Below are 10,261 nucleotides of genomic sequence, written 5' to 3'. Positions count from 1 at the left end.
CATAACTCCAGCTAGGGGAAATGAGAAACCTTGAGAAGAGACCACAGATGGGAGGGTCCCTCTTCGAGGATGACCAGGCTGCAATGGATGCAGAGAGGACACATAGTACAAACAGTGTAAACAAAAAAGGTGTGGAAAGCGGGATGTTATTGCACAGTAATGACTCTGAGACTCTAAGAGTGGTGTGAGTTCATCAGAGCGACAGCCTGGGGGAAGAAGCTGTCTCTGTGTCTGCTGGTTTTAGTGTACAGAGCTCTATAACGGCGTCCGGAGGGGAGTAGTTCAAACAGGCTGCAACCTGGGTGCGAAGGGTCTGTTGAGATGTTGATGTCTGCATTCAACACTTCCCTTGCCGGGAACTGCAGGTCGCCCACAGGTATACGGCAGCCATGAACTACCTGAGCAGGTGCCACACTGACTCCTGGGCGCCACAGCCAGGTCGGGGGCACGTTGAGAGCGCTGATATGCCCCGGGAGTGCATAACGGACCTGACTGGGAGGCCATCATGGGCCACCATCCACGACAGGTCCCAACAAGTTTGTTTCGAGAGGGCGGGGTGGTTGACGTTGTGCCAAACTGTTGTGGGCTCGCCGAATGCGGGTCCGAGCACTGGACAAACCACTTCCCGCTGTACGACAGAGATCATAGATCTGTGACTTGTTAAAATGTCACTATTTTCTTGCTCTAATTTAAAGTTCTTCAAAAACTTTTTGGTGAAGAAATAAGAAGGTGGCGCGTTAAAAGACACAGGAATTCATTGGTCGATGGGTATTAGCTTTAGTTTCCGGAGGTATGTGTCACGTCTCGCCCTGCTCCACTATGTGTCTGTCTTGGTTTCTGTCTGTGTGCTCGCCCCTCCCCTCCTGTGTGCCCATGATCAGTGTGATTGTTCCCACCTGCCTCTCGTTACCTGTCGTGTATAAAAGTCCTGTCTGCCCCTCTCTCCCTGTCGGATCATTGGTTTTGGTCATTGGTTTTGGTCATTGGTTTTGGTTCCTGTCGTTCGGTGTGTCGTCCTGTCTTGGTGCCGTCATGTCCTGCTGTCTTCTTGTTCCACGTCCCGGTCAGTCAGTCAAGTTATTGTTTAAGTCATGTCAGTTTACCGAGTCTGTATTTTGAGTTGCTTCAATAAACCCTGGTCCGAGCTGCACTTGGTCGTCCTGCTCCATGCTCCACCACCCAACCGTGACAGTATGAGCCCATCCAGAATCGTGTCATTGCTTGGCTTTTCGATGCATTTGGTGTAACGAGCGCGCTTCGCAGGTGCAGGGCAACATATCTGCTTCCGAGGAAGAGTTTTAAGTTCGGGACTCCTTCTCCTCTATTTTTTTTCTTTTTCTTCATGGTGTCCCTCTTCAGTCCCTCTGACTTGGATTTCCAGGTGAAGTAAAAAATGGCTCGGTCCAATTCTAAAAGCAACTTACTTGCTGGGATGAAAACAGAACTGATTAGTAAAAGCAAGGGTAAAATCACCACTTTTATGGTTAAAATTCTCTCTTCTACGGTCAGCTCTCTTAATCCCCCAAACCCAAGAACAGATACTACACTTTATCTTAGCCAAAAGGCAGAGAAGCGATGGAGTATGCGAGTGAGGGACTCGCTTACAGGCTTCCCCGTCTACCCATTCTCACCAACGGTTTGTTAGAATAGGCCTCTTTGGCACATGTGATTAGCTAGGGAGCTTGAGCTATGCCATTATATCGCTGTAACACTTCTCTTGCTTTATTAGCTTTCTCTACTCTATGAAACCCTTTGCACATATGTAGAAGTCGCTCTCGGTTAAGATGACAAGGTCACACATTATCACACAGGCTAGGCAGTCGCCTCCTTGCAGGAAGGCGGCCAGAGTAGTATAAGAGCAGGAACCTTGGCGCTGGGAGAGGAACCTTCTTCTGCATCTCGCAGAAAGGGCTCCACAGCTGTGCATCAATCATTTTGGCATACATTAAATAGTTAAACTGTGAAGGCTTTCTCTTGGTAATTACTGTTAGCATATCGAGCATTAAAGATAAAGAACTGGGAACAAACCTAACAGGTTACAGTACGGAACAGAGTGCTGCTCTAATGGGCACTAAAAAATCGGCAAACTTGTCTGATGACTTATTTGTTCACTCTTCTTCATCCGCAGTAATGCATGTAGTAGTTCACGAGGCATATATGTGTCCCCTTTGACCAGTCTCTATCCAAATACACAGTGTAGATACCTATTAAAATGGTAGACCCGATGAACATGAAAGGCAAATGAGAATTTGCCAAGAACTTTCCAGGGTCATCATATGTACAACGGCTGCGCCAAAAGGAGTCAGGCCAGAAGAATACAGCGGAACTAACACAAGATTTGAACGCACGCCTTAGTAGAGACTGAGAGCCTAAATCCAGCGCTTCAGCGACACTACCTACCAACTGCAGTTTCAACATTGAATTTTGTTGACATTTCTAATAAAATGTGAAAGTGGATAAAAAGTTGGTTTCTCCACCAGCATCCAGGTTAGTGCTGCCCGACTGAGCTTTGTTCATAATGTAATGAGTGACAGTCAGAATCCAGTTACGAGTTGGAACCGAATGCTTGTTAGCCGATTAGAGGACTTGATGAATTGCTAGCACTGAGCAGCAGAGTGGCGCAGCGGGAGCGTGCTGGGCCCATAACCCAGAGGTGGATAGATCAAAACCATCCTCTGCTGTTTGTCTGGTTTGGACCTTCTTTCAAGTCATGCTTTTGAGAAAAAATGTCGTGCGCATTATCTTTTCCACACGTTGGTTGTGCTGCACCTGGAGGCAGGGCTCGAAGGCGAGCGTCTGGTGGCCGGGCCTTCGCCCATGGGGCCCGGCCGGGCACAACCCGAAAAGGAAACGTTGGTCCCCCTTCCCATGGGCTCACCACCTGTGCGAGGGGCCAAAGGGGTCGAGTGCAGTGTGAGCTGGGCGGTGGCCAAAGGCAGGGACCTTGGCGGTCTGATCCCCGGCTGCAGAAGCTAGCTCTTGGGACATGGAATATCACCTCTCTGGCTGGAAAGGAGCCCGAGCTGGTGTGCGAGGCAGAAAAATTCTGACTAGATATAGTCGGACTAGCCTCCACGCACAGTTTGGGTTCCGGTAGAAGCCCTCTCGAGAGGGGCTAGACTCTCTTCCACTCTGGAGTTGCCCACGGTGAGATGTGTCGAGCAGATGTGGTGGGTATACTTATTGCCCCCCCGGCTGGGCGTCTGCACATTGGGGTTCACCCCGGTGAACGAGAGGGTAGCTTCCCTCCGCCTTCAGGTGGGGGGACGGGTCCTGACTGTTGTTTGTGTCTATGCCCACCCTTCTTGGAGTCCCTGGAGGAAGTGCTGGAGAGCGCTCCTTCTGGGGACTCCATCGTTCTACTGGGTGACTTCAATGCTCACGTGGGCAATGGCACCAGGACTTTGTAGTTGTGTCATCAGATTTGCGGCCGCATGTTTTGGACACTCGGGAGAAAAGAGGGGCGGAGCTGTCAACTGATCACCACCTGTTGGTGGGTTGGCTCCGATGGTGGGGGAAGATGCTGGTCCGACCTGGAAGACCCAAACACTCTGTGAGGGTCTGCTGGGAACGTCTGGCAGAATCTCCTGTCAGGAAGAGCTTCAACTCCCACCTCCGGCAGAGCTTTTCCCACGTCCCGGGGGAGGCGGGGGTCATTGAATTTATATAACTCGACCTCTACGTTTTAAGCTTGATGAGCCAAAATATCAGATCTTGCTCTTGTTTCCTACCGTTTTAGCCTATTTGTTTTATCCAAATCTGTTCAATCTCTGATTATAATCTGTAGCCCTACGTATTTTTCAAATTTTTATTTATTTATTTATCAAATCTCCTCAGTTCTGTCAAACTCAGTGCACAATGAACCTCCCTTCCACTTTGAACCAAGCTTCACCAAATTTGGGAACGCCGTAGCAAGGAGTGCGATTTGGTTGTCGGACACTCCAAGTCCATATCTTTTTGCCGCACTTCACCCTCTCAAGTTGGTGTTCTTTTGTTGTTGCTTCAGAGCGACCCCATCCATCACTCTTGAATGAGTCCATTGTTCAAATGAGTCAATTTTCATCATTGTGAGTTCCTCCGCTTTTCACTGTCTTTTCTCGTCCCCGAGGATGTTGTCTGTCCTCCGGAGTGTACTTGTCCTCCTCCAAGCACAACAGCAGTCTTTTCTTGTCCTTCGCCAAAGGTCAAAGGTGCTTCAGAGCCAGGCACCATTTTGTAGTTGTTCACGGCTGCAGGCGAAGTCTCGGATTGGGTTTCAGGGACTCTGACACTGAGAATGACAGGCTGGGACATCAAACTTGTAAGACTATTTCCAAATGTAGCTGCTTCCATCAATTTGCTGGTAACGTTTATTTACCAAACTTCAAATTCTCCTAATAACAGCGGTCTCGGTTTTATATCGTAAATCCTGCAACTCATCCTATTTTTGAGCTACATTTTATCTATAGTTCCAATTTAATCGGACAGTATGTTGTCTTCAGTATCATTATTGAAAATCAACTCATCGAGGTCTGCTTTCCACATCAAGCCCTGATCTGTATGTCTTGACCTCTCACATGTTATTGTCATGCTTGCTCAAAAATGTGACTTAGAGTATGGTGCTGTGAATTCTCAATCTCCCCAATGAAATTGGATCCCACCTCGTAGTTCTTATCGTTCTCATGTTCCTGTTAGCCTGCAATTGTCCAAATCAAAAATGTTTTCTTTTAACTGTCTTTCTTTTGAACCTCTAAATCTCTCGTGTTGCTAACCTATCTACACCAGAACAAAAAAATTACCACAATATAACACCAAATGTATTTGAAAATTCATTGTCATAACGTGTTGTATTATTACTATCTTCCACTATCTGTCCTACTCACTCCCCCCTTTTTGAGGCTTGGCAACGCCCATGCCTCACACCTTGACAAACTTTTTGGGAGAATGCGTTCTTTACTACATACGATTCCATCATCATTTAAGTTGACTTTCTTTCCAAAACGCTTCTCAATTTCTCAGTTCACACATCTTCTGCATGTGTTACTGGTTCTCCAGTTTTTTTTCTTCTAGTTAATTATCAATCCAAAAGCTATGTGTTTCTTTCTAACATTCAACCTGCTCAAAATCACTCTTTCATCGAAGTCGCTCTACTAATTTTCTATAGTAGTCGCCAACGACTTCAACCATTCAACCTGTAATTTCTTTTCATTCAGGCTATCATTCATCAATGTTCATTTGCATCTCACACGCAGTCTCCAAAAAGGAGTCTTTCTATCACATTGGTCCCAATTCATCCAAGCTCACCACACAACATTCATATATCATTTTCAACTCAGGTTTCCTGGTAGAACAATCCACCAATTCAAAAAAACTTAACTAAAACAAACAATTGGCAAATTAATCTGAATTTCTTTTCTTTGTTTTTAAATTTGAAGAACTCAATCTCTCAGATTTAGCTTGCATTTAAAAGTTTGCATAATCTTATAACACAACCAATCAATTATTCCTATTAAATGTAGCATTGCAAAATCTTAAATTCACAATTTAGCTTCTCCCAATTCCTGAAAGCATGTTCTGTTGTTTTGTTAACTCAGAATTTCTCATGAGGGCTTGACACTAACATGCACTAGTGTGGATTAGTTTCTGTTCGCAAACAGATTTCTCTCTTTTTCTTTCATTTTTATCTGTCAAAATTGTTTCTGTTCTGCGGTGTAAATTGAATAGACCACAGTCTAGCAAATTTTTTTATACTAAAACTTTAGCCAATGTTCATCATTTTAACATATACGCACACACATGCACAGCTCTCGCATGCAAAAGGTAGTTCCCAGCACCAATGATTCGTCACAGGCTGGCCATTTCCTGTGGTCGATCATGAGCTGGTCCCTCCCATGCACACGAGGACAGCACATTCTACTTTTATTTATTTATCTTCTAGAAGCAAGTTGCATTTCTTTACCACTTGATTTGCATATTTTAACTTCAGTGTAACACAATTTGATCCCTATTCATTTGTAATTGGGCCTACAAACAGCATTGTCATACTTCTTGTGTGGACAGGGGCTCTAACAATCTAAAACGATTTTTGATAACCTGACAATGACATGTTTTGCTGTCATATGGGAGAGGTTTCAGATCTTTTAAATTTCGATACATGATTTGCATAGGACCGGAAACTCCTCTTGCCCCTTGCTTGAGCCGCGGCTTGAGCTGCGGCCTTGCACCTGCTCACAGGGGCCTTATTGTCTCCTGGTCTGACAAACACTTGTGACCGCATCAGTTTTCATCTTTCTAGCTTTTGTCTCTTGAATTCGTTCTCATCTCTTTGTGAAGATTTCAACCACACTCTAGCACTTCTACCACTTCAGCATGTATTCCATACAATTAAGAAATCTACTTGCCATGAACTTCTCGTTTTAAAGAAGAGCAGAGCAAGAGATTTACCGTTCTTTTTTCCCATCTTAATTTCAGTAGTTTAAGGTTTTACATTTTTTTTCCAATTTTTTTTCTTTGAGGATCCTCAATGCAGGTTTAAATTGACCTTTCGACAGATTACTAGCCTGTTTTATTGCCGTGGATCAACGCTAGAACTGCTTCTTAGTCAATTTATCCTACCAGTCACACACTCAATCACGCAAGTTATCCCTGCCTACGCGAAGTCCTCCTTTTAAAAAAAAAAGGAGCTGCTTCATCCAGTGAGGGGACTCTACAACACCCCCCACCTTCCCTGGGAACTAAAGACAAAAGTCCTTGTCCCCAGCCCTGCCAACGCGAAGTCCTCCTTTTTTTTTAAAAAAAGGAGCTGCTTCATCCAGTGAGGGGACTCTACAACACCCCCCACCTTCCCTGGGAACTAAAGACAAAAGTCCTTGTCCCCAGCCCTGCCAACGCGAGGTTGTACTCCCTAGAACAGTGGTCGTCAAATAATGATTCACGGAGGTACTGAGATTTTAAAACAGTTTGAGAACCACTGCTCCAAAAGAGACACCTCATCCAGAGGGGGACTCTACAACACCCCCTCCTTCCACAAAACTTATTCCTGTGCACTTCTTCCTTTTTACGCGTTTCACAAGCAACAACACAATCACACAACTTCAGGCCTTTAACTTACTTGTCCCCTGGTTCGTTGCACTGCCGGGTCCCGTCAATCCACCTCTGTCAGACGAAGGCAGACCTAAGATGCTGGCCCAGCGAAGAATTCTCTTCCCAGGACTTTCTCTTCCAGGTCCTCCTAATGGACGCTGGCTTGTCGACAATGCAGCACGTCCTCCTTCGCCGGTCAGATGGTGGGTATGAGGATCCCGGGTTTCGGCACCAAAATGTTAGAGATTTGCTCACTCCAACTTATTTTGCAAGAACCACACAGGAGACAAGGCAAGTTCTTTTAGACACCTGCAGGTGGAGAGATCACTCGCTTCAGGAATGAAATCTGCCCTCCTTCCTGCACGTGGATATTTATTAAGAGAAACAGAGTGGGGGTATGGGTAGGCTGGCTAAAGCCCTTGTCCTCTAGTCTAAAAATGTCAGGGGATGTTTTACGACCTTGAGATAAGGAGGACAAGGTAAGGTATTTATTACCTGTTGCGTTCCAACATAATCCTACGATAAAGATAACCTGGAAAACCCTAACACTAGTGCTGTGTTGCATTGGTGTGTGCATGAGGAGGCGGAGCTTCGCTACCGCCAGCTGACGCAAGAATATCAAGCGCTGCAACGAGCCTACGCGCTTCTCGCCCAGACCAGCGGAGGGGACTACGACGCCGAGAAGGAGATCAAGGTGGCGCCCCTTCCCGCAACCCCCGGCCGGGTCGCAGCCTCCCCGTTCTCACCCAGCCTCGGGTGTTCTCTGGTCTGAAAGGAGGAGGAGGAGCCTCCCTCCTCCTCCTTTCAGACCAGAGAAAAGCTGATGGTAGAAATGGGTCACTATCAAAGCAGAGTAGCAGATCTGGAGTCAGCGCTGAAGCAACAAGGACAGGTAAGCTCATCAATGAGCACACCTTTTTCTCAGACAAAATAGCTACATTCTTCAGTCATTCATTCGTCTGGCATTACTGGACCAACCCCTCCCTGAACGTGGCTGGGAAAATGCGGAGAAAAGCAAATGTCATTTTCCAGTCAAACAAAGAATTTGTGGATGAAAATGACACAACATTCCAAAGCTGTCCACGCGTTTGTCTCTTCTAGAATGTCAAGTGGGTGGAGGAGAAGCAGCTGCTGCGTCAGAGCAATCAGCAGTTGGCCGAAAAGGTGACGGAAAGAAAGGCGCTGGGCGGAGTCGCTTGGCGTCACACCCGTCGGGAAGCCCCGCAGATGAGGTCTGACTGTCTTTTCAGGTCAGGCGGATGGAGGCGGAAGAAGCGCGTCTGAAAGAGCACATCCAGGATATCCGAGACCAAAACGAACTGCTTGAGTTCCGCATCCTGGAGCTGGAGGTGGGAAGACTCGCACAAGCGTGTTGAGGCCAGAGATGTGACAGACGGACGGACGGACGGATGCATGCCTCTGCCTTTCAGGAGAGGGAATGGCGCTCCCCCGTCTTGAAGTTTCTGCAAGTCCGTTTCCCAGACAGCCTCAGCCCTTTGCAGATCTACTGCGAGGCCGAGGGCGTGAGCGTACGTAAGGCGTCCCTCGCAACCCTAACCTTAACCCGAGGTCCCAGAACACCTTACATTGCTCCTTGCGCCTTTCCCCCGGACATCGTCATCAGTGATCTGATGAAGAAGCTGGACATCCTGGGCGATAACGCCGTAAGTGTATGTCGAACTCCTTATGTTCGCACTCCACGAGACTCGGCGGCTCAAATGTGACTTTTGGAAGGCTTTGCGCTGAAAGAAGCTTGTTGACGCTGTGCCTTTGGGCTCTTGCAGAATCTCACCAACGAGGAGCAGGTGGTCGTGATTCACGCCAGGACCCTTCTCACCCTAGCCGAGAAGGTAACGGGCACGTCCAGGCACGCTCTCGCATTCTGCTTATGTGACAGCAGCCTTTCCTCAGTGGTTAGAATACATCAAAGTGACCAAGTCAGCACTTCAACAGTAGATGTTGGACATTGAAAGTGAGAAGGTAGACAGACACGCGACATCAGCCAAGGGGAACTCCGGCAATGTGCCCCAACAATTCTGACCTTGAGCTGTGCTAGGATATGTTCTGTAAGCAGAAGGGCTACCTGGATGAAGAGTTGGACTTCAGGAAGCGTTCCATGGACCAGGCTCATAAGGTAAGCCGCCCTCAAATCTCCCGCCGGACCACTGATGGACGAGGATTGCGGCCCAGAGGATCCTGGAGCTGGAGGCCATATTGTACGAGGCGCTACCGCAGCGGGACTGGCCCGCCACGGACGGCGAAAAAGCCAGCCACGCTGGCGTGAATGACGTGCTGACGCCGGATCAGAGAGAAGAGCTTAGGAGCGCCGTGGACCAATGGAAGCGAGCCCTGATGTGCGAGTTAAGGGAGCGCGACGCTTGCATCCTCCAAGAGAGAATGGATCTGCTGCACAGCGCGCAACAGGTAAGGGCCCAAAGCCAGCCCGGCACTTACTTGCACGCTTACTGGCTTTTGAAGGCCGCTTTCCATTTCTCCGTCCTAGAGGAACAAAGAGCTGAAAGAATTCATCGAAGCTCAGAAGAGACAAATCAAACAATTGGAGGAGAAGTTTCTGTTTCTCTTTCTATTCTTCTCCTTGGCCTTCATTCTGTGGCCCTAACACCAGCTGGTGAGTGAGCTCCAGCGGCACCGCACTCGACACTTCCGATACACCGCCAGCCGGTCTCAGACGTTGGCAGACGCTCCGATGCCGACGTATACCCCCCGCCACAGTGACAGAGGCACCGCGTCACACCGGCGCTCATCCAATCAGAAGGCAGGAAAGGCAAATTCACATGCAGGGCACTCTTGAACCAGAAGAGAGCGCCACAAAAAACGGTTGTTGCCCCAAACGCGCACTAAAAAGGGTCAGAATAACAAGAGTCCCACCGGCCAGCCGGGGCCACCCGTCCATCCATTTCTTCAGGGGGGAAAAAAATTGGAGTCACCGGTGAGTACATTTTGCATTTAGCTCTGCTTTTCTGCTTCTGTCTTCAAGTGTGTGGCATCCTGCGACCAAAGATTCAGCCAACCCCAAAGCGGTTGACCTCAACGTCCCACCACCATGCCGACCAGAGCAGGTGACGTGATGCTTTGGACATCCTTCCGTCTCAGATGCCCAAAAGTACTCTTTGCCACATCTGCGGCAATACGGTGTCTTTTCAAAGGTGCAAATAAATCCAGCGTGGGCGGAACACGC

The 10,261-nt window shown here is 47.9% G+C and overlaps 1 long non-coding RNA gene and 1 pseudogene across 1 annotated transcript; one reads left to right on the top strand and one right to left on the bottom strand.

The window, feature by feature from the left end:
* Positions 1-1,369: 1,369 nt before the first annotated feature.
* Positions 1,370-1,577, bottom strand: LOC125968151 (U2 spliceosomal RNA; annotated as a pseudogene).
* Positions 1,578-8,501: 6,924 nt separating this feature from the next.
* On the top strand, positions 8,502-9,002 carry LOC137840042 (uncharacterized). The gene is made up of 4 exons (XR_011086431.1): positions 8,502-8,591; positions 8,687-8,726; positions 8,847-8,912; positions 8,974-9,002. It is a non-coding gene; the product is annotated as an uncharacterized lncRNA (long non-coding RNA).
* The last annotated feature ends 1,259 nt before the right edge of the window (positions 9,003-10,261 follow it).

This window comes from Syngnathus scovelli, unplaced genomic scaffold (genome assembly GCF_024217435.2).
Source record: "Syngnathus scovelli strain Florida unplaced genomic scaffold, RoL_Ssco_1.2 HiC_scaffold_45, whole genome shotgun sequence".
NCBI classification, from domain to species: Eukaryota; Metazoa; Chordata; class Actinopteri; order Syngnathiformes; family Syngnathidae; genus Syngnathus; species Syngnathus scovelli.
Note: the sequence above shows the minus strand (reverse complement) of the source record. Positions and strands in the feature narration are given on the sequence as shown.